This window comes from Petaurus breviceps, unplaced genomic scaffold (genome assembly GCF_028583685.1).
Source record: "Petaurus breviceps papuanus isolate PSGF00001 unplaced genomic scaffold, PetGlider_PUasm1.0 287, whole genome shotgun sequence".
In the NCBI taxonomy this organism is placed as follows: domain Eukaryota; kingdom Metazoa; phylum Chordata; class Mammalia; order Diprotodontia; family Petauridae; genus Petaurus; species Petaurus breviceps.
The window spans coordinates 1,440,993-1,464,530 of NW_027186029.1; the positions used below are offsets into that span (position 1 = coordinate 1,440,993).

At 53.3% G+C, this 23,538-nt stretch overlaps 1 pseudogene; it reads left to right on the plus strand.

Annotated features, from left to right (window-relative positions):
- The window catches only part of LOC138167726 (zinc finger protein 208-like), a 51,296-nt pseudogene extending 31,517 nt beyond the window's left edge, over positions 1-19,779 (plus strand).
- Positions 19,780-23,538: the final 3,759 nt, after the last annotated feature.

Consider the following 23,538-nt stretch of genomic DNA (forward strand, 5'->3'; position numbering starts at 1 on the left):
ATCCATCCATCCATCCATCCATCCATCCATCCATCCATCCATCCATCTATCCATCCATCCATCCATCTATCCATCTATCTATCTACCTATCTATCTATCTAGATACTTTTGTCAGGTCTCAGACCTTATCCAACACCTGAAAATGCATGCTAAGGAGGGAAATTTTGAATATGATTAATGTGAGAAGGATTTGCACACCACTTCAGGAAACCTAAAACATCTCGCATTAATGGGCCGTTTGGGATGAATGTGGGAAGGCATTTTACATGAATAAACAACTCAATCAGCATCAGAGAATCTGTACTGAAGAACCACCTTATAAACATACTGAATTTGAAGGGAGGGTGGGAAGGAAAAAGCATTTATAGGAGACCTACTATGTTCCAGGGAGTCTGGGGTTGAACCAGGCTTGGAGTGAGCGTGGTTGGCATCAGTGCTTCCTCAAGTAAAGCTTCAGGGACAAACTCATCAATCAGAAGCAGATACTGAAGAGGGGAAGGCACCAACGTCATGGAGAAGGCCTCTGGGGATGTGGGAGGGGCCCAGAATCAGAGTCAGTCATGGGTTGGATCAGGTTGGGAGAAAAAAGTCACAATGCATCAGGAATCCGCACTGGGGAAGAACCTTATGAATGTCCCAAATATGGGGAGATTTCTACAAAGAAGTTCAGAAAACGTTCAGAGTGTAGAAGCCATAAGGATGTAGTGACTGTGGGAAGGTTTTCCACCAGAGATCACCTCTTACTCAGTATCTGAGAATTCACACTGGGTGAGACCAAATGAATGTGAGGGACATGGCAAGAGCTAGGAGAAGAAAGCACTTACCACTCATTATTCACGTTGAGCAGAAATCCTGTGAGTGTCTGATCATAAACATGGCAGAAGATGACACTGGGAGGAGTATGCTTGCCTAAAGTGTTCAGCCCCGATGGCGAAGACCCAACGTCGATGTCAAGTCACCAAGCATGGATAAAGCGCCTCCTGTGGGCCAGGCACTGTGACTGATGACCTTCCAGGTGGGAGATGTTGAGGTGGTAAAGTCCTGCAGACTCTCCTGTTTGTGGAGGACATTGCGCTTGGTTCCCCAAGACTCAGAACATCGCAGCGCCTCCTGCAGAGGATCCATAACTCAACCAGCCACAGAGGAAAGGTCAAGGGGCTCAAAAGCAGCCAGCCATCTACTTGAATGGACACGCTCTAGAGCTAGTCCACTGTGACGTCCGTCCTGGGCAGAGAGTACACATGGACAACAATTCAATCCCCAGTTAAACAGGAGAAAAAGAGGGGATTGGTACATGTTGGGGAAACTGCAAAGCTCCTTCAATAAGTCAAACATCTCCCACTTATTATCACTAATCTGCAAGTGCTGTGTGAGATGTCACACAACAGTCGAAGAATTGGAAATGAATGTTATGCCAAGGGCTCATGGGGCTAGTGGCACCAAAAATGGAGTAGCAACATGCCAGATGGGGTGGCAACACCCAAGAGAGAACTGAAGCTGGAAATGGGTTAGCAAATCCACCTCCTGACAGAGAGGGAACAATGAGACCCACGTTTTGGCGATGGCCAGTGGGGGGATTTGTTTTCCTTGGCTATGCATATCTCTTACAAGGGGGTGAGTTAATGAGAGGGAAAGAAGACAAATGCTTGTCAATTGAAAAAATCCATTTGCAAAAGTAAAACTATAGCAAAGAATCAACATATACCGCCCCCCCCCCCAATGGGTTAGCAACATCCAGGACAGAACTTATTTACTGATGATGAATTGGAAGAGGCCCAGATGAAAGGCCAGCAAGAGATATAAGCCCAGGAGCAGGTATCAAAGGGCTCAGCAAATCATCCTGATCTTGAAAACAGGGGAGAGAATGGTCTCCAGAGTATAGATCATGAGGCTTGGCGTTAACTCCTGGGAAAAGACTGCAGTGGTTCAGTAGAGAGGCGGCTGGCAGACATGTGCCAAGGACGACACATGCCAAGGACAATGGTGATGGCTGGCAGACACGTGCCAAGGACAGTGGTGAATGCAGTGAGCCAGTGTAGCTGGACGGCAGGCATGCCGGGCCAACTGTGTTTCCTTTTCTGAAGAGAATTGGCTGGACCAGAGGAATGCTGGAAGTGTGGCTTTCCTACGTCTGAGCAGAGCATTTGAGGAAGCATCTCCTGTTTTTGTGGATATGTCAGGTGGTGCCAAAGTAAGTTGGACTGGACATGTGCTGACTCAAGTTTAACCTTATTTATGCTTGTGATATTAAATTACAGGACTGTATTAATTGTCACTGGGAGGCAAATCAAATCAACTCAAGTTAACAAACATTTCCCAAGGACGTGCTATGTGCCAGGTTTGCGTGATGTGCTCGGGGTGCCAAGAAAGGCAAACAGCAGCCCCTGCCCTCGAAGGGCTTGGACTCCAATAAGGGCGATGCTCTGGCCTCTCTCCCAGAAGCTGCTAGTGGCCTCTGCTCCTTGGCCTTCTATGGGAGGGCAGGTTTCAGGGGTCTCTTCTCTGCTGCCAGAAGCTCAAGGCCCCACTGATTGTTTTCCTAACCACTTAAAGCTTTTAGAAAGAGATAATCAAACAAGCCCAAAAGCACAGACACTTCCCCCCAATACCTCAGGGGCATGCTCAGTTTGGTCCCTCCAAGTTCACACCCAGAGAATACTCCTGTTGGCTCCTGCTGGGCGGGGCCTGCATGTTGGGGAGGAGCCCAGGCTGGCTGACCGGCCCCCTCTGGCCTTTATTTCTGGGCTTTGCTGCCATGTTAGCCTCCACTGAGGCCAGCCTCAGACCTCCTTCAGTACCCAGGGCCTTCTTGGCCTGGAACTTCCTCCCATGAGGTCTCCCATGGAGGAGTGCCTCCTGATGCCTCCATTGCAGGGAGAGGCCCAGGCTGCCAGTATTCCATCCCCGCCTGGCTCTGCTTCAGACTTTAGAATTGTTAGTACTAGTCAGCCCTGAGTTGAATAGGAGGTAAAGAGGAGATTGGGACATGTTGGGGACACTGCAAAGCTCCTTCAATGAGCCAGACTTCTCCCAGGTACCCAGCTAACCCCGACTAACTAATTGTTAGTGCTCTGGTGCGGTTGGTGTTCTGTCATTTTCAGTGTCCTGCTCTTGGTGACCCCATTGGGGGTTTTCTTGGTAGAGATACCAGAGTGGTTGGCCATTTCCTTCTCCAGTTCATTTTACAGATGAGGAAACAGAGGCAAACAGGGTTAAGTGACTTGCCCAGGGTGACACAGCTAGTGAGTGTCTGAGGCCAGATTTGAACTCAGGACTTCCTGACTCCAGACCTCCTGCCCTATCCACTTAGTAAGTAATTAATAAATCTGTCTTGCCAGTCTGGCCTTGTCAGGAAGGTCACTCCTAAAGCCATTACTCCTCCTCAAGGTGTGATGCTGGGTTGGCTACAAAACCCAGCCTGGACTCTGACTTGGATTCCTCCAGCTTGATCTCCTGGCCTTCAGACCCCACAAGGTCAGAAAGACTCTGGTTCTTTCATCTACCGTGTTTCCCCGATAATAAGACCTATTCCGAAAATAAGCCCTCCCCCGAAAATAAATAAATGCTTGTTCCCTTCCCCCTGTAGATGACTTGCAATGAGAGCAAATGGCTACTGAGACTGAAAGAAGCCCAGTAAAGTCAACTCAACAAGCATTTACAAATGCTTATATTCTAGGCACTGTGCAAGGCTCTCAAGGAGCTCACAGTCTCATGGGGCAGTATGAGCAAGCAAGACGTGGCCACACAAATTGGAGCTATCTCAGGGAGGGCTAGAGGTTAACTCTGCCTCGCCTTCCTCTGGTCTCCACAGCCTAAAGATGGTTCTGACTTGGGCAGGCAGAGGCGAGGAGGGAAGGGGCTCTGGGCATGGGGAATGGCCAATCACAGCGCCAACAGCTGGTGGAGGGTGGGCCTTTTCTCTGAGGAATAGCGTCCCTTGCTAGCATCCCCAGAGCACGGGGGAGCATGAGAACACTGGAAAGGTGCAGTAGGACCAGGGTAGGAGGATTTGATCCTGAAGGCAATGGGGAGCCACTGGAGTTCACTGAACATGAAGAGAGGGAGGAAAGAAGCGAACACTGATGGATCCAGCCCCTCTTTTGTGCTTGGCCCTGTGATAAGGGCCAAGTTTGATTGCTTGATTCTCACAATATCTTTCAGAGTATTGGTGTGACCCCGATTTACAGAGGAGGAAACTGAGACAGACAGAGGCCAACTGCTCTGCCTAGGGTCACCCAGTCAGTAAGTGCCCAAGCCTGGATTTTAACTTGGATCTTCCAGACTCCAGAACCGAACCTCACAACTGCTAATGTGGCTGGTGGGTGCTGCTGTTGGCAACAGAAGTATTTGAACTTCCCTGGTACCAAATCCCAGAATCCCATCAAGGGCTAGCCCAAGGCCCAAAGCCTAGTGCTGGGTTTGGCACAGAATATCCCCCTGATGGGGGCGGCTAGGTGGCGCAGTGAGTAGAGCACCAGCCCTGGAGTCAGGATCAAATCCAGCCTTAGACACTTAACACAAAAAAAACTAGCAGTGTGACCTTGGGCAAGTCACTTAATCCCAACTGCCTCTCCAAAAAGAAAAAAAAAGAATAGCCCCCTGACCAATGTAATGAGAATGTAAATTTTAAAGATCTTCCCTGCCCCTAGGCTAAAATGCACCTGGAGCCTGGGGTGGGAGGCTTGTTTTTCAGTAGATACTTTTTGATTGGCCAGTGGGTCAATAAGGTTGTTACATTCTCTGAGCCAGGAGAAGGCTATATAAGCCCTGATGTGAGGCTTTGTTTTGGGGGCTCACTTTGAGAAGTGTTCTGTGATTTGATATGGATTCTGGGAAGCCGTTATCTGGAGCCCCTCCCCCCCCTTTGAAAAACCCAGATGTTGAAACCCAGCTGTTGATTGGGTATGGATGTAATGGCTGGACAGTTTGGAAAGCTGTCTACTTGATCTGTTTCTGTCTTGATAATTCTGCCTGTATACTTTGAAGTTCAGGGGGCTGACCTCTTTCCCCTGAACTAGGTAAATGATACATATTTGACTGATTAAAGTAAGCTTGTTAACCCATTTTGAGTTGCTTTCCTTTAACAAAGCAGATCCAAGAACCTGTATTGGCAGCAAACCCTGAGGATGCTTGGGGTACACCAAAGCCTGTGGACCCACTGACTAATGCAGAAACGGCAGTGGTTCCTGCTTCCTTGGAGGGCATTTAGCACATGACGGAGGGATGGGCAGGGGTCTGTTAGAGATTGGCTGAATGGCCAGGAGTGGGAAGGGTCTCCAGTGGAGGACCCAGGGATCTGTGCTATCAAGGACCAAAGCTCATTGCGGCTGTGGCATTGTGATTTTTACAGTCAGCGATATCTGTGTAATGAATATACCAATAGTTTCGTCTTCTCGAGAGCCGCCTCCCAGTGCATCTTACACTGAATAATCGGAACTGACAAGTCTCACAATGGCTGGCCTTAAGCGAAGCGGATCAAGGATGGAGGAGGCGGCCGAAGCGGATCAAGGATGGAGGAGGCGGCCCCGAAGCCTCGGCTCCAGCACCGGGAGTGATGTTCAGGGGCGGGGGTTCTCCCAGGTAGCCCCTCGGGGCCTGTGTGTAGCCGCCATTCCTCCTTCCCGTGACTTCAGTGCGTAGCCGGGCTCTGACAGCAGCCAGGACATGGACCCCACTACCGGATTACGGGCGCGCCCATCTCTAGGCCTGCTTCATGCGGCCCCAGCACTCCCAGCTTAGACGCCAGCCTGTTGCAATCACCGCCGGGTTCCCGCTCGGAGCCCTAGGGAGCTGGCGGCAGCACCACGGCCAGCGCCCGGCGGCCCCAGGCCTCCTAGGCTCGCCACGTGACCCGGGCTGGGGGGGAGGGGGAACCTCCCTGGAAGCCCCGCCCCCACGTCAGTTACAAGGTGCCCTCCCCGGGGATCTGGGGGAGGGGAGGGCGCAGCTCCTGCCCAGACCGCCGGCCCTCGGCCCCCCCCCCCCCCCCCCCCTCTCGGCAGGACCCTGGCCTGGACCTTCCGTCACTAGCTGGAGAATGCAGGAGAGGGGCCGGGGCCCGTTCATAGGCAGTGGCGCAATGCGAGGCACCCAGCTACGGATGGTTTCGTTCACTGAGGTTCCTCCTCACTCAAAAGAGGGAGCTGGACCCGCGGGCCCCAGGGACTCTTATTCCGCCTTCCACGGCCCCAGAGCTGGCGTGCGCTTCAACGTTAAAAATCAGCTTCACAGCTCCCAGTACACATGGAGGGAGCTAGAGGGAGAGCAGCTCCAGCCCAAACTCCAAGGGGCGGGAGCGGGGCCGGAGCGAGAGTCCGAGCTGGAGGAGAAGAACCCCTCCTCCCACCAGTCTCGTCCGAGGACGATCTAGGCATGCGCACTAGGCCGTCCCGGTCTCCGAACTACACTTCCCAAAAGGCTGTTCGGCGTGACGGCAGATTCGGGGCCGAGTTCCGTCGCGGTTGCCATGGAAACGTTACTTCCGCTCCCTCCCGGATTCTCGTAACCCTCTGCACTAGCGGCCGCCTCAGCTTAGCTCCGTCCTCAGTCGCCGCCGTCGCTGCAGCCCGAACCCTGGTACGGGGCCAGGGTGAGTGGGGCCCGAGGGCGGCCTGAGTCGGGGTGGGACGCTACGTCCCCGGCGCCTGTTTTCGTAGTCTCTCTCGGGGAGAGGAAGGGGGTGTAGAGAGCAGAAGCGATACGTCGGGGCGATGGCAGTGCGCGTGCGCAGTTCACGCCCTACCCCCTTGGCGAGTCACACCCCCATTGGTCGCCCAGGGGCCTTCGAGCCAATCAGTGCCGCCCGGGGGCCTCCGAACCAATCAGCGTCACCCTTTCTCTGGGGCCTCCGGGAGCTGCTCCAGGCTCCTCCCTCCCCCAATCCCTTCTCCCCCCTCCCCCATCTAATTAAAACCCGGGGATTCGGCCCCCTCCCCACTCCCCCCGTAAAGAGTTGTTGTTTTGTTTTGTTTTTGCCGGGCCCGAGTAAAGCCGTAACGCCCTAAGGGGAGAAGCGCGGGTGAGGGGGCGGGGGGCGTGTCCGGCCCAGCTCCGACCCCACCCCCCAGGCCGGGGAGGGGGGGAAGGGGCACTCCTGCAGCCGGGGCAGGCGCCCACCCCAGACCCCACCCTGGGCCCCGCCCCTCCCCCGTTTGGGGGGGGGGGCTTGGAGGACCGACCCCTCCCGCCCTCCTCAGGGGCGCCGTCTGCTCCCCAGATTTGCCTTCGGAAGCCCCTGGCCTCCTGCTGCGGGAGAGGGCGAGGAAGAGGAGGCCATGGCCCCGGAGCCCCTGACGGCCGGGGCGGGCCAGGTGAGCGGGGCGGGGCGGGGCGGGGCGGGGCGAAGGCGGATCGCTGTTATCATCCTGGCACATCCGAGCCCCCCCACCTCGTTCTGCCAGCCGGGCGGCTCTGGGGGCCACCGTGGGCCCGAGGCATGCTGGGAAGGGAGGCCGAGGGGCTGTCCCCCCGGGGCGCCTCCGCGCCACGTGGAGGGGCGTGGGAGTCCCTGACACCCGCTCCGCCCGAGGGTGGAAGGCCGGTGTCCGGGCCCCTCCGCATTTCCGGCGCACTGGGAGGTTAGCCCCGCTGTCCTCCAGCAGTGCCTCCTCCAGCAGTGCCTCCTCCAGCAGTGCCTCCCCACGCCGCAGGAGGGAGGGGCGCTGCCCCCCCCCCCCCCGTGATCCCCGTGGGGACTGAGCCCCAGGCAGCCCCGGAGCGCTGAGATCCGGACGCGGCCGCGGGCTGCCCTCCTGAGCCCCGCCGATAGCCTGTGGAGGGCGGCTCTGGTTGTCGCTGCGGTTCTCGGCCTGACCACAGCTTGGGCTTTGGGGGGGCAGAGGATTGAGGAGCGGAGGCAGCAGGTGGGACGGGAGGCCCAGGCTTGAGAGGAAGGAAGGGGCCCAAGGCCGGCGGATCCCGAGTGACGGCCGGGGACCCCCCTTACCGGAGACGCACCGCCCTTCGCGTGTCCCACGGGGCTGTAAGCCCAAAGCTGCCCGGCGCTGGGTGATCCAACAAACTGAAGCGTGCAGTTGGCACTCCGTTCACCTTGGATGTGGAGTGTGCCTGAGCTAAAACACTAGCAAGTCCCCTCCTAGGATGTCTGCCAGCTCCACTTCTCCCAGCTCAGTCTAAGGGAGAGTCCCCAGGTAGCACAAAAGCCTTTGCTGTTGCAGGAATCGGTGACATTCAGTGACGTGGCAGTGGACTTCACCCAGGAGGAGTGGGGGCACCTGGACCCTTCTCAGAAGGATTTGTACAGGGATGTGATCCTGGAAAATTACAGGAACCTGGTGTGCCTGGGTAAGGGGGGCTCCTGTGAGACTCAGCATCTGGCTGTGGGAGGGTGCTGGCTACCCCTTCAGAAATGTTGGGGGCTGTCTGAAAATCTCTGGTCTCTGAAAACCAGTCCTTTCATAACCAGGAGACAGGGTGCTGAGAGGGACTGTCTGCTCTCAGGTAATACAGCTTTGCTTTCACAAACTGGGAACTGGTAGCTTGATTGTGTGACCTCTGAATCTCCTCTGAAAGCCTAGTGTAGATGCTGAAAATAAGAATAGTGTCCACCCTCTTACAGTAGAGGAGATCACATTCAGGTTGTTTTTCTGAGCTCGCATCTACTCTGACCTCCTCCTAGAGGCCACAGGACATCTCACCCCATCCCTCCCAGCTTCTCTTGGGCCTTCCTCCATACCCGTGTTTCTGGAAGAGAAGGGGGCTGGGACTGGATTCTGAGGGGGATGGGAGGCTCCAGCACTTTCCCATCTCCCCAAGCAGGACTTGCAGCTTCCAAACCAGAGGTGATTGACCAGCTGGAACGAGGGGAAGCTCCTTGGATGCCAGAGGGCAGTGTCCCAGGAAGCACCTGTCTGGGTAAGTGACGGCGGACCGGTGCTCAGGCCTTGGATGTCCTTTGCCCATGCTTGGCTGGCTCCCTGGCCCTCAGTCCCGGGCTGAGGCCACAGCTGGCAGCGCCTGCCCTCCTTGGGCCTCATCTCTGCCTCAGCGAGTCCCACTGCTGACACGTCCCTGCCTCGGTGGGGCCTCAGGCTTTCTCCTCTGCCCTGGTGGGTCTCCTTCCCTGCTCTTCTCTGTGTCTGTCAGCTTTCTGCTCACTTCCATGTGCCCTTTGGAGCTTTCCTCCCAAAGTGGGGGTGATCACAGCACCTCCCTCCCAGAGCAGTTGTGAAGGTAAAATCAAGCATGTTTATAAAGTGCTTCCCAAACCTTGAAGCACCACATGAATGCTAGCTGTTACTGCTGTTAGTGTAATGATGTTACTTGGCTGTCAGTGTGTGCCTGTTTTCCTGCTCTCTCTAGGTCTATTCCCTATTCCTCATGCTCTGCCTTGCTTGGAGTGGCCAGGAAGCCCATTGCCTCTGCCCCCATTTTATGTTTTCATAAGTTCTGTTAGTGCTTTTGGCTTTTAATATCACTTTCATTCCCAGTACCTTCTTCCCTCTCACCTTCAACCAAGATTGAACACAAAGAATCCAGTTCAGCCAAGCCAGGCAGCTCACTGATCCCTTCTGACAGCCACCCATAGCCAAGCCTGCTTAACAGAGGAAAGTGGTGCAGTTTTCTCTCCTCTTTTTCTTAGCCCAGACCTGTGATTTCTCTGGTGGAGGGGAACTCCCATCAAGGAATTTCCTCCCCGTGGTTGAGATCTGAAACCTTTAGGCACCAGTGATTGCCCGGGGTGGGGGACTGGGAAAAGATGGAGAGAGGGAGGGACCCTCAGTGTGCCTCTGAATTTGGGCTGCTTCAGAAATCTGTGACCTCCCTGACATGGTTCCTGAGCGCAACTGAGCCTCTCCTTGGCTCGTTTCACTCTTGTCCGCATCCCCCCTGAGTCTTCCATAGGCCCTCCTCCCACCCAGCTCTCCAGGGCCTCCCTCTGAGCCTCTTAATGTTGCCTGTCACTTCTCCCTCTTCCCTTCCCGCTCATACATCTCTTATGATCTTGGTCATGTTGCCCTTTTGGGAGGGAAGAGCCCCTCAGGTACTAGAAAATTGTGGCCTTCTAGATATGAGTGGTAGCCTTCCAGGCAGTCCAGACCCCTTGGAGCTGCAGAGTCTGACGCAGACGGGCTATAGAAGCCTAGGCCCCTCTCCAAGCCTGTGAAGTGTCAGAAGGTGCCAGTCTTCATTGGGAGAGGTGGGGCCCCAAAAGCACTGAAGGCATCGGCTCAAACCCCCCTAGCACAGGGGCCTTCTCTGGGGAGAGAAGGGACAGGCATTTGTTGTGTGCTTACACTGGGTCTTCGCAGCAGCCCCGTGAATTATGTGCTGTGGTTCTCTGTTTTGTAGTTGAGGATACTGAGGCAGGCAGAGGTCAGATGACTTGGCCAGGGTCCCATGGCTTTGGGTGTTTGAGGCCACATTTGAACCAGATCTCCATTAGCTGTGTCATGAAACCTGTGATTGCATTGTACAGAGAGGACGCCTGGTGAGGAAATTCCTCTTCTCATGCAGCTTCTGGGCTCGCAGAGTTGTTTTGAGGACTAAGGCTGAGTGAAGGCCAGGGTGAAATAGCCTATGGGTTTCAGAGGTGGGACTTGAACCTAGGGCTTCTGGGCCCACTCTGGTCTGTGCTACACTATCTCTCTTTACAGAATAGAAACGAAGCAAGATGAATCATTGGTTTGTTTTAATTCATTGTTCATGCTTGAGCCATGCCGACATGATGAAAGTAACAGTGCAGGATATAATGACTTCATGGACATAGAAAAGTAACTTGGAAGAACAAGAAAAATCATGAAAATAAGTGGGAATGAAGGGCGCTTAGCATTGCTAGATCTCAAACTATGCTAGAAAGCAATGACCTCAGAATGATGTTCTGTGAATTGTTGTGGCCTAAATACAACGCGTGCAGGCCCTGGGCTCGTGCTCAAGACCAGCAGGTCAGGGTCCTAGTGTGAGAACGGTTGGGACGAATAATAACCCAGAAACCTTCTGGATAGCAGGCGTCCCTCCTAGCCCCTGGCGGCTGGGCTCCCTTAGGAGGGCTGTGGCTTCCTCCTGGCTTCTTCATCCCTCCCCAGAGCTGCCTTAGGTGTCCTCTTAATGCTGTGGGACAGACACCAGGAGCAGCTCTCAAGGAGGATGGCCCACCACTAGAATTCTGCCTCCAGAGCAGCTGCCTATCTTACTGGCATACTCATTTCCTTTCATTGAGTGGCTTTCATTCCTTCCCGGTTGCCTAAGGCCTTTTGGTTAGTTGATTGATTCGGTAGAGATGTTACCACTAGAGAACGGAAATAGGACTAGAGCACTGTGCTGTGTGCTTTAAATGGGCTGGGATGTACATTCACTCAGCCCTTCAGTTGACTCCTACCCTTGTAAACAGAATAGTTAAACGGTGGCATAGAGAGGCTAAGTAGCAGGTACAGTCAATCAGAGAGAAGACTTTGGTGCTGATAAGCCCAACGTCACAGAGAGTCAGAGGCTTCAAAAACCAGGAAGGGGGGCACCGGCCCTGGAGTCAGGAGGACCCGAGTTCAAATCTGGCCTCAGATACTTAACACTTACTAGCTGTGTGACCTTGGGCAAGTCACTTAACCCCCATAGCCCTTCCTCCCCCTCTAAAAAGCAAAAAAAAAAACCAAAAACAAAACCAGGAAAGAACTTGGCAGAAATTTGGTTTATACCAACATCTAATACCATATGCCCCTGTAAGCAAACCATGCTTCAGAGCAGGCCTGCACATCACAGGCTGCTTACAGGCCTACACGACATCTGGCCCTTGGACCACAAGCGGCCTGCCAGAATGGCCCATGGGCCGGAGGCTGTGCAGGCCTGCTCTGAGGCTACAGGCTGGCATCCTCAGAATGAGAGGGCAGAGGGTGCCGCAGAGTTGGCCCATCTCTGACAAGGAGGAAGGTTTGTCCCCAAGAAGTCCAGGCCCGATAGACTAAGGCGTGGCCAGAGGTCAAGCCTCTGTGCCTGACACAGCAGCCAGTGAGCGCTTGTTGTCCCCTGCGTTCCTGGCCCAGGTGCTGCCTCCCTCCACCACGCAAGGGAGGGGCTCTCAGACGCGGGGGGGGGGCTTTTCTAAACTCTTTTTTCCTTAAAAATCTCTGTTAGGAAGAAAGGCTCCCTGGGTAGGAGGATGGGACAGATAAATTGACAAAAGATGGTGACGTCAGTAACGTTTATTGTTGTCATTCAGTTGTTTTAGTCCAGTCTGACTCTTTGTGACCCCATTTGGGGTTTTCTTGGCAAAGGGATTAGAGTGGTTTGCCACTTCCTTCTCCAGGACATTTGGATGGAGAAAATGAGGACTTTTCTGAAAACTGAGGATGAGGAAACTGAGGTAAATAGGGGGAAGTTTCTTGCTTCATTTCATGTAGCTCGTAAGAGTCGGAGGCCAGATTTGAGCTCAGAAAGATGAGACATCCTGACTGCAGGCACGGTGTGCCCCTAAAACTGCCCTGAACACTCATTACACTCCTGCTAAGTGTCAGGCACAAACTTAGAGCCAAGGCTGGGGATACAGAAAAAGATAAGACAGCCCCTGCTCTGGAGGGGCTGAGATCTGAATGAAGATGGCATGTGAGATGAGGAGGGAGTGTGTGCCAGGCACGGGCACTGTCAGGACAAAGGCCCAGAGTCTGGAGCATCTTGTTAGGAGGAGAACAAGGAGGCTGTGGGTCACAGGATCACAAAGTGAGGCGTGAGGAGACAGCACCTGCGTGTGGGCATACACACACCAGGCACAGGTCAGTGTGTCTGAGAGGAGGGTGAGACACAGAGGAGAGCCATTCTGGAGTCCCCGGGCGAGGGTCGGGAATGGGGCAGCAGTGTCAGAGCCTCCACCGAAGCCGAGCGAGAGGTCAGCAAGGAAGACAATGGACTCACTGCTTGGGGTCCCTAGTGGCCTCAGAAGAGCAGCTGGCGTAGGGAAGGAAACCAGACTCCTAGGAGTGGAGATGGTGGGCGGAAGAGGGGGGAGTTCTTGGAAGATTGCGTGCCCAGAGGAGAGTGTGGCAGCACCAGCAGGGGGGCAGAGGTGGAGTGTTTGTTGAGGACTTTTTCTGTGCCAGCCCAGTGCTTAGAGCCAAGGATACAAATAACTACATGGCACATGGGGAGCTGGTGTTATAAGGGGGAGAGTAAAGGGGAGCTTGAAGAGAGGGAAGGAAGGCAGGAAGAGCCCCTCTGGAGTCTGGTTCTCGAACAGAGACTGTCTGGTGTAAGGGAGAGCCAGGGGTGCCTGGCCTGAGGCCCTCCGCGCCCGAATGAGCCGAGGAGCGAGAGGGCTCCCCGTGCAGTGCTCCCCACACTTTGGGTTACCTTCTCGTGCCCATTGCTTTGTCATGTCTACTTCTCCTGCCTCAGCAGTGAGACTGTGGACCCCAAGTCCAGAGACCGCATCCTGTCGTTCTTCCCCAGCAGACCTCGGGAGGTAAGCTAGGTGCATGAAAGGCCTTCATCGTTTTGGAAGGGATGGAAACCATTGTCCGTTGAGTTTTTCAGTCGTGCCCAACTCTCCTCGACCCCATTTAGGGTCTTCTTGGCAGAGTTCCTAGAGCGCTTTGTCATGTCCTTCTCCAGCTCATTTTAACAGTGGGGAAACAGAGGCCAACAGGGTTAAATGACTTGCCCAGGGTCTCTAGTAAGCTGGTAAGTGTCAGGCCAAACTTGAACTCCTGACTCCAGGCTCCGGGCTCTATGCACTGTGGTGCCACCTAGTGGTCCATGAAATGAGAGCCTTCAGATGGAAGTTATTGGAACTGGAAGGAGAGACTTCGTCCCTCCTGGTGGGGAAAGGATGAACCGGAGTTCAGAATCCGGCATTTGAGTGGCTAACTGCCTTAGACGAGGGAGACGTTCAGCCAAGCCCCTGAGAGATTTATGTGAAGGCAGAGAAGGGAAGCCTCCGGCCTCCCTGTGCTGCCGCTTTCCCCGCAAACCGAGGTTAACCTTGTTGACTTGGAACAAACAGGAGAGTCTGGACTTCCCATGGACGCGTCAGAGGTGTCCTTGGAATAGCTGAGAGGAATGTCCCAAGGGCTCGGCTAGGGCCACACGGTGTACTCGTAGCGTGAGCCCGTCTTCTCCTGGATTCGGGTGTCTTATGGGATAGTGTGCACTTTGTTTGGCATGGCGTTTTGTCCCATACCCCCTAGTAAATACTCTTTCCTAAAAGATCATTAAACCTAGCAGGTTAATTTTTCATTGGCTATTAATCAGTTAAGGGGAAAGTAACCAATCAGGGCTCATAAGTTGGGGTGGGGGGAGCATCTCAGGGCTCCCCTTAGAATCCTGAGGAGACAAGGAGCCAGCTGCCCTCTGGGGACCCAGCCCAGCAGTGCAGGTCGGGGCTTGAAGGAGGGAGCCAAAGTCTGCTTCACGCAGGGTTGCAGAATGACTTCTTTGTGTTGAAGTGGGACATGAAGTGTAGAGTTCAGGGTCTGGCAGAGTCACTGAGGGCTTTTGAGCAGGAGTGACCTGGTCAGATTTGTTCCCAAATAGACAGTTCTAGGAGATGGACAGATTTAATGGATAGATACTGGTTTCTATTTTGGAGTTGTTGGACATCCAGAAGTGACCACTGACAGTGCAAAAGGCAGGTAATGATCTACATCTCCAAGGTTCAGAAGAGATCCTAGGGCTCAGTCACAGGACCATAGATAGGGAGCAGCCTGTTAAGTCCAGCCCCTCCTTTTACAGATGAGGAAACTGAGGCATAGTGGTTCAGTGACTCCTGTAAACCAGTATCAGAAGCAGGATTTGAATCTGGGTCTTCCTGATCCCGAGTCCAGCATTCTGACCAGTGCTTCAACTTCCTCTCCAAATCTGAGTCATCTGCATCAAGATGGTACCTGACCGTTGTGGGAGTTGATGATCTCTCTGAGAGAGAACTTAGAGACACCTGGGGCACTCATAGCAAGAGGACAGGAAAGAGAAAAGTGTGAGAGAGTGAAGCAAAGTTGGGCAACTGGGAAGGACGACTGGGTCTGTGGAGGACACTGGAGCCAGACTGAGAAGAGAGTGCAGGGTGGGCAGAGCCACATCAGGGAAGAAAAGAGAGATTCCTAGAGGCCCCAGATCTGACAGGCTCTCAGTGCTGTCACAACAGAGTTGGGACATAGTCAAACACAGAGAGAGACGGTCAGGCTGACTGATGAAATCCCCAAGAGAGAATATAGACAGGCTAAGTCTGGGGGTCTCCCAGAGTCCATAGAACAAAAGAGACAGAGAAGGAGCAATTAGGAGAAGAGTGAAGGAGAGGGGAGGGAGGAAGCCTGGGGAAGGAGAGAAAGAGGACAGGGCAGAATCTTGGTTGAATGAAGAGGCTGGAAGCCAGATTACCAAACATTGAGAAACAAGGGACGCCACTGGGTGGCTGTCCAGTCACTGTCTGAATGAGTTTCTCCATGGGGGGGAGGGCAACAGAGTGTGGCCACAAGACCACTGGGGTGGAAATTGGGAGATCCAGCTTTGAGTGCTGTGTGATCTTGGGCAAGTGTGGGAACCCTCCTGTGCCTTTGTTTTCTCACCATCCTCGGAGGGATCTTCTACCCCTTCCGTTGTAGAAGTCTGTCTATGAAGCGACCCGATTTGGGGCAAGTAAGATTGTCAGAGTAGTCAGTGTTTATGTCGAAGTGGAGGTGGCCCCTCGAATTCTGCTGGGACATCACAGGGTCTGAGTTCTCCCTTTTTCTGCGATCCGTTGGGGTGCAGGAGAAAGAGCTGTGTGGCCTGGGAATTGGGAGAGTGTGGTTCTGGTCCTGGCTTTGGGACTGATCGTGGCGGCGGTGGTGGTGACAACAGTGACATTATTGTTTCTGTAAAACAGTAATTCTTATCACTCATTTACATGGCACTCATGTGATCCTTTCAAGAGCCCTGGGAGGTGGACACTGGTCATCATCACCTCTTAAAATGAGAAGAGGTTAAGTTCCTTTCCCAGAGACACAGAGATAATTTGTACCTGAGGAAGAATGTGAACCCAGGCCTTTCTGACACCAAGTCTAGCCCCCTGCCATTATGACTCCTTACCAGTGGTGCCCTTACACAAGTCATTCACTTAGGCTGAGCCCCCAGCTTCCTCATTTGGAAGATGTCGTTTCTGAGCAGCTACCTTAGAAAATCGTGAGGGTGAGTGTGAAAGGTTTTTATGTGCGTGTCTACAGGGGCATGCGATGGCGCGATTATTTGTGCTGTTATCAAGAAGCTGACCGTCATTTTTCTTGAGAGGGGAGGCAGAAGACAGTGCTAAGTGTACAGCACGGGGAGGAGGGAATACTGACACATGTTTCTTTGTTTCAGATTCTAAAACTGGGCCAGAAACCAAGGAGTCTGCTCCAAAACTGGACACTGCCATGGAAGGCGTCTCCGTGCTGGGAGAGGCCTGGGGAAGGGCTGTTGGAGCAGGGATGGACCATCCCAGGCAGGCGAGAGCGCCTCAAAGGAAGCCCCTTAGTGAAGTGCCTGATGAGGATCGTCAGAGGCCCGGCGACAGCTTCAGTCCTGAGCCCGGCCCGCTTCTCCGGCAGCACGTGTCTGTGGAGAAGACTCTCTGTAAGTGTGATAAACACAGGAGAAGCCTCAGCCTGTGTTCAGACTTAAGCAGAGGGGATGGAATCTGCCCCAAGAGGATACTTGCCAAGCAAAAGGAATGTGGAAATTCCCTCAGCTGCAATTCGGGTCTTCCTGAAGAGAACCCTTGTGGATGGAATGAACTTGGGAAGGCCTTGCATCAGCCTGCTCACACTGCAGAGAAGTTCCCTCGTCGCAGGCCTCGCACTGAAGAGAGGCCGTACGCGTGTCCCGAGTGTGGGAGGGCCTTCAACCACGTCTCCTCCCTCAACTCCCATCAGAGGACGCACACTGGAGAGAGGCCGTACGAATGTAACGAGTGCGGGAAGGCCTTCTGCCGGAGCACCCACCTCATCGAGCACCAGACCATTCACACCGGGGAGAAGCCGTACGAGTGCAGCGAGTGCGGGAGGGCCTTCCGCCAGAGCGCGCAGCTGACGAGGCACCAGCGGATTCACACCGGAGAGAAGCCTTACAAGTGTCACGAGTGCGGCAAGGCCTTCAACCACAGCTCCTCCCTCACTTCCCATCACAGGATCCACACTGGAGAAAGACCCTATGAATGTAATGAGTGCGGCAAGGCCTTCAACCACTTTTCTTCCCTCACCTCCCACTACCGGATTCACACTGGCGAGAAGCCCTACGAGTGCAGCCTCTGCGGCAAGGCCTTCTACCACAGCTCCTCCCTCACCTTCCACGCCAGAATCCACACGGGTGAAAGACCCTATGAGTGCAATGACTGTGGGAAAACCTTCAACCACATCTCCTCTCTCATCTCCCACCACCGGATTCACACCGGGGAGAAGCCTTACCAGTGCCATCACTGCGGGAGGGCCTTCCGCCGCAGCACACACCTCAGCCGACACCAGGTCGTGCACACTGGAAACAAGCTCAGCGAGTAAGGGAGGCGGGGGCAGGCCCTTGGCCACTGACAGTCACAAGTCCGGCCTGCAGAGGGGCCTTGCAAGGCAAAACCTCATGAATGTAATGAATGTAAGCAAGATTTCAGGGGGGACGCTTGATTCAGCATTAGATTTCAACCAAAACGGAGTTCCTGGATGAAGCATGCATCCATCCTCATCGGAGGCCTTGGTTTTTCCAGATCTTTTCTTCTCTCAGTTCCCCTGCCCTCTTTGCCCTAGCCTTAGACTACCCAGACTCTAAGAAAAGAGCTGGTGGTCTGAAAGGCCCTCTTTCAGCTTTGCAGGTCTTCAAGTCTTCTCTGTTGTGTCTAAGGGGCTTGCTAAAGCTACACCCTCGATCTATCCTTCCTGCCAAATTTCACCAGGACCTCACCCTAACGACACTCCCGGCTTTTGTGAACCTTTAATGCCTTTTCCCACAGTCTCAGCCCTGTTGGCCGATGGTACTTCAAAGGAATGGAGGGGCAGCCCTCCAGCTACCATTCCATAGCAGACCTGTTCTCTCATTGCTGATCTCCCCTGCACATTCTGAACCCCTTGAAATCTGTTCTCCTAAGACCTGTGCTGAGTCTTGTGGATCACATTAAAAGTGCCCCATTAATGGTCCGTCTCAAGGGCTCTTTCCTTGTCTTCAGCATTTTTCCCCTTAGGCTCAAATATGCTCTCTCTTCCTTCTGCTTCCCTTCTTCTGGCTCCTGTGTAGATCCATCCCTTTGCTGACCCCTTAGGATAGATGTTTTCCAAGGTTTGGGAGTTCTATTCAGTCCCAGGGCTGCTTTGCAATCTTAGGAAGTGACCACACCCTTCCTGTCCCTGGGGCCACAATTCATGCTGTCTCATGTCTGATAACACCTTTATCTAAATCTGTCCTTCCCTGCCTCCTGCGCCTGGGAGCCTTCCCCTGTAGCCCAGGCCACCTGCTGCGCAGCACCCCTGCCAAGGTGGAGGGAGATGTGCCTGCCCTCTTCGGGCCCGGAGTGGCCGTCCTGCTGTGCAGAGCTCAGTGCTGGTTGCAGGGGCGTCCTTTCCTTCTTTTTTTTTTAAGTAACTTGCTCAAGGTTACACAGCCAGTTGTGTGTGTGTGTGTGCGCACGTGCGTGTGTGTGTGTGCATGTGTGTGTGTGTGCGTGTGTGTGTGTGTGTGAAGTGTCTGAGGCCAGAACTGATCCCAGGTCTCCCGACTCTGGGGCCGGCGCTCTTACTTGCACCACCTGGCTGCCCCGCGCCCTTTCCTTCTGTCCGCGTCATGGTTGCCGTTGCTGTAGTCTGTCTCAGAGTGTTTCACCCTTGTCTGAGACCTTCCTGCTCACTGTTTCAGTGTAGCCATGTTCTTTGGCTAGTCCTTCCTCCAGTTAATGGGGGCACTGTTTCCAATTCTTTGCTACCACACAAAGTGCTGTTAATGAACCTTTTGGGATACATGGGACCTTTGTTTTTTCCATCTTTGACTTCTTAGCCTGGGATCACTGAGTCAAGGGGCTTGACAATTCTAGTAACTTATGCTAGGAACAACTTAATTCCAAATTGCTTTCTAGCATGGTTGGACCAGTTAATAAGCTAGACTAACAATGCATTAATTTGCCTGCTTTCTGATGCCTCTGATTCTGCTTCCAAATGTTAGCAGCTTTGTCCCCATCGTCAGTGTTCTAGATAAGAAACTGCCCTGCCGGTTTCATTTGCATTCATGATTTGACAGGGTCCTCCATAGGATCATTAGTATATTGAACTTACTCTTGTTTGAGAGCAGTGATTTCACATCAGATGGGGCGTGGCTCCTGGTTTTGTTTCTTGGTTGTTTGCTGTTTAGTCACGTCTGACTCTTCACGACCCTGTGGGGGTTTTCTTGGCAGGGATAGTGGAATGGAGTGGAGTTGGGATATCAGAGCCTTATTAGAGATGATCAGTGCAAGATGTTTTCCCCAATTGACAACTTCCCTTCTTATTGTAGTTGATTTGATTTTGTTTGTGCAGAACTTTTACATATTCTACTTACTCTTTTGTAACAGGCTCTGTCTCTTGTTTGGCTAAAGGTTCACCTTCTTAGTTAGCCAGAGCTGTGACAGGCCCGATCCCGATCCCACTCTGTTCTGAGTGTTTGCGGGTGTGACTTTTGACATGCAGGTTGTGGCTCCGCCCTGAGTTCATCTTGGTGTGTGGTGTAAGATGTTGGTCTAGAGCTCATTTCGACCAAACTGCTTCATCATTTTCTCAGCAATTCCTTTTGACCCAGGGAGTTCCCCCCAAGGAATTTGTTCTTGTTTATTCATATTCCAGTTCTCAGGAATCCCATAAAATGCATTCATGTCTGATTCTTCCTCGTCTCATCCTTTCTTGGTGCCATCCCGGCTGCTCCTGCCTACTTCAAGGTCTTCCCTTGTCCACTTTCTTTCCATTCTAGTCCATCTTCCATCCATTCAACAAGCATTTATTACCTGCCTGCTGTGTTCCAGGATGGGACTAAGCACTCGGGACATAGAGACCAAAGCAAAACGTGCCCAGTTCTTACCGCCAATAAGTGAGTCTAAAATGAAATCCCCATGGAGCCAGGGGGGGGGGGGGGGGCGGCGAGGGCAGGGAGGGGCTCCAGCACTCATGGCCTTGAACAGGGCTCTGAAGCGAGCTGGGGGATGACATGGGGGAGGACACAGATGGGGAGGCGTGATATCATGTAAGGAACCACAGGAAAGCCCTCTGGGAGTCTGCGAGGGAGAGAGATGATGTGCTAGGCCTGGAAAGGTCAGCTGGAGGCAGTCATTTAGGGGTTATAGGGGAGACAGTGTGGCCACTGAGGTCTCTTGAAAGGGGACAACAGAATGGTCAAAATCTTGGTTGAGGAAGATGAGTTCACTTTGTGGGGAGGACATAGACTCGATGCAGAGAGAGCCTGATAGGCTGTGGTAGTGGTCAGGAGAGGTAGTGAGGCCCACGTGGCCAACGAGATGTTAGGAGTGCTGGAGAGGGAAGTGCTGAGGAGGAGACCTTGTGTGCCTGCATGACTGCAAGGAGGTGCCTTGGGACACACTTCTGGGATTAAAACTACAGGGAAAGAGATACCTGAGAATCCAGCCCCGTGCAGAAAGAAAATGCTCCTGGCCTGAGAGGCTAACATGGGACATGGAATTCGCCAACCAGAAATGTGCAGAAGAAGCAAGGACAGGTAACAGAACAAAATAGCACCAGTCAGAGCATCTGATAAAGCACCGGGATCCAGATACAAAAACCAAACCGTCCTGATTCACAAACAGCTGCTGTCCTCAGCAGCACAAAGCTCTAGCGGCAGGCACCCTGGGAGGGAAGGCATTCCTGGCAGCTGGGGCAGCTGGAGGAAGGGAGGGAGTCTGTAAGGGAGCCATGCAGACACCGAGCAGGGGGATCCCAGCAGCCTGGGGAGAGAGGTAGGGAAGGGCCTGCAGGAGGGAGCTCCCAGGCAAGGATTGTGGTGATCTGGGTGAGAGGAGGTGGTGGGTGAGTGGGGAGGATGGGCCTTCTGAAGAGGAGCTGGGAGGAACTGAGGAAGGCAGGCTGAGGCTATGGGCCTGGAGACCTGCATGAGTGGTGGTGCCTTCACTAGGAGTGGGGACACTTGGGACAGTAGCAGTAGAGGACAAAGGACAAACGGAGAGACGCTGCCTGGATGGAGAGACAGCCTTCTGCCCGAGGCTGCTTGGTGCGGTCAGCTCTTTGCTCCTTTCCTAGCGCCTCCCCAAGCTTCTCTCGCCCTGTGATGTAGGCGTCTGCATTTACAAGTCGGGAAGCTGCAGCACGAGATGGCTGACACAGGCAGAGCCGAGCCCTGTCAGCCTCACACCTACTTCTGGGTGACCTTTCTGGCTGCCCCCACAGCACCTACTCCTGGGCTGGTTTTGATTATTAAAAGAGAAGATCTGTGTGAAGCGCTGGGCACAAAGTGGGTGCTTGATAAATGTCTGCTTCCCGCCTGCTTTTTTGTGGAGTTGGTAACTAAGCCATGAGGCTCAGGCAAGGCTCAAGATAGGGCCCTGTCGGATCTGTGGTGAGTTCGAAAGCTCTGAAGGAACTGAGGCCACAAAGGGAAGGAAAGGACTACAGGCAGGGCAAGGACCTGAGCCCGGGGAGGGCGAGGGGCAGGCTGAGAGCCGGCAGCAGAGAAGGCAGTGCTTCTCAGTTCTCTGGTTTCTCTGCCAAGAAGGGCCTGCTTCCTCAGAACAAGAGAATTGAAGGGAGGATAACCATGGGAAGTAAGGGTGGAATAAGACCACTTTGTTGCTTTTGAATCCACGTGGCTGGCCCAGACAAACTGCCACCTTGGGTCCTGAAAACTCTGGCTGAAGGCCCTGGGAAAAGAAGCCTCTCCCAGCGTGCAGTGCCAGGGCCTGCCATGCCCAGAGGCACAGGGTTTGCACGCTGCTCTGTTTCCTTGAGGCCAGGGGCTGGTTCACTGACTGGCAGAGCTCACACCAATAGCTTCCTTGTGCACAGTAGGCTCCAGCTGTCTCTGGAGCTTCCAGACCCACCTTCCCTGATTGCTGTGACCATGGGGGACACTGCCACCATTTCTGGTTTCCAAAGCCCTTTGTGCAGATGATCCCAGTCCAACTTCACCACCCGGTGGGGCAGGGCAGTCATCATTGCCACATTATAGAGCAGATTGTCTAGAACTTCTAAGGGGCTTGCTCAAGTTTTCCTGTGCATCCAAGGCAGCCGTCTGAACCCACAGGTGGCTGCCAAACGGCCCTTCTAGCTTCGTCTCGTACTTGTGTCCACATGTTTCAGGATGTTCCTTCTGCCTGGAATACCCTTTCTCTCTGTCTCTACCTGCTGGCTGAGGCTAGACTCTGGTTCTCCCACCTCTTTTCTTTCCTTAATTCTCCTGTCCATTAATGACCTCTTATCCAACTCATACCTTACAAGCATATGGTCATTTTTCCCACCTAAAATATCAAAGGTTACAAACATTTCTCTAAAGAGTTGCAGATTGTTAATGTCCATATGAAAGAATACCCCAAATCACTAATTATAAGAGAAATGTAAATCAAAACAGCCCTGAGGTTTTAGCTCACACCCAGCCAATTGGCCAAGACCAAAAGATGGGAGTAATTGTTGCTGGAGAGTTGGTGGAAAGATGGGCCCACTGATGCTTGTTGGTGAAGTGGTGAAGCAGTGCTGCCATTGTGGAAAGCCATCTAGAGTCAGGCAGAGTGACTAAATGACCATACCCATTGACTGAACTTTCATTGCTAGGCCCATAGCCTAAGGCGGCCGGTGACAGAGAAAGGGCCCGCACATACGAAAATACTTGTAGCAGCACTTTTCGGGGTAGCAGAGAACTGAAAACAAAGTAGATCCCCATCCATTGGGGAACGGTGCCTGGACATGATGGAGTCGTCTGTGCTGTAAGAAACATATCCGTGGTAACTACAGAGAACCCTGGAGAGCTCCGGGAACTGACTTGGAGCCAAGAAAGCAACGGACATGCTGGCTCCCACATTAGAATGGAGAGAACAACTGGAAAACCGCCCCGATGGAGTGTGGTGAACCAGCCCCAAAAGCAGGGATGAGAGGACGGCTCCCGATTGCTCTGCAGAAGAAGTCTGAGGGCGCGGCTCCAAAATGCCGAGGAAGACCCGAGTCGTGACTGAGCAGAACGTCGTCTTCATTCTTTCATTATGAGATGGGAGGAATAGAGTGGGAAATTCAGATCATGTCCAAAAGTATATCAATAAAATTTATTTTTTAAAAACCGTCTGTGTGTGAGACCCTAAGCTCTGGAAAAGCAGGGATTGTGTCCTAAGATTTGTCTCTTCTACAAGCCGGGACAGGGAAACTCCCTTCTTTGTGCCCATCCGGCTCTTCTCTGCTCCCTGGAGTCTTACCAAGTTTCCCCAAGCTCTGAGAAGTTCCCCAGGGCAGGACTCGATCCCAGGCCTGCCTGACTTCATGGCCAACTCCATGGACCTGGTGCTTAATGAATGTGTATGGAACTGGCTTGCCTAGCAAAAAGGTTTCACCAATACCTTGATGATATGCCCCTTAATAGATGTCTGGGTTTTGAGGGCAGAATCTCCCCAGATTTGTGGTTAAATAAATG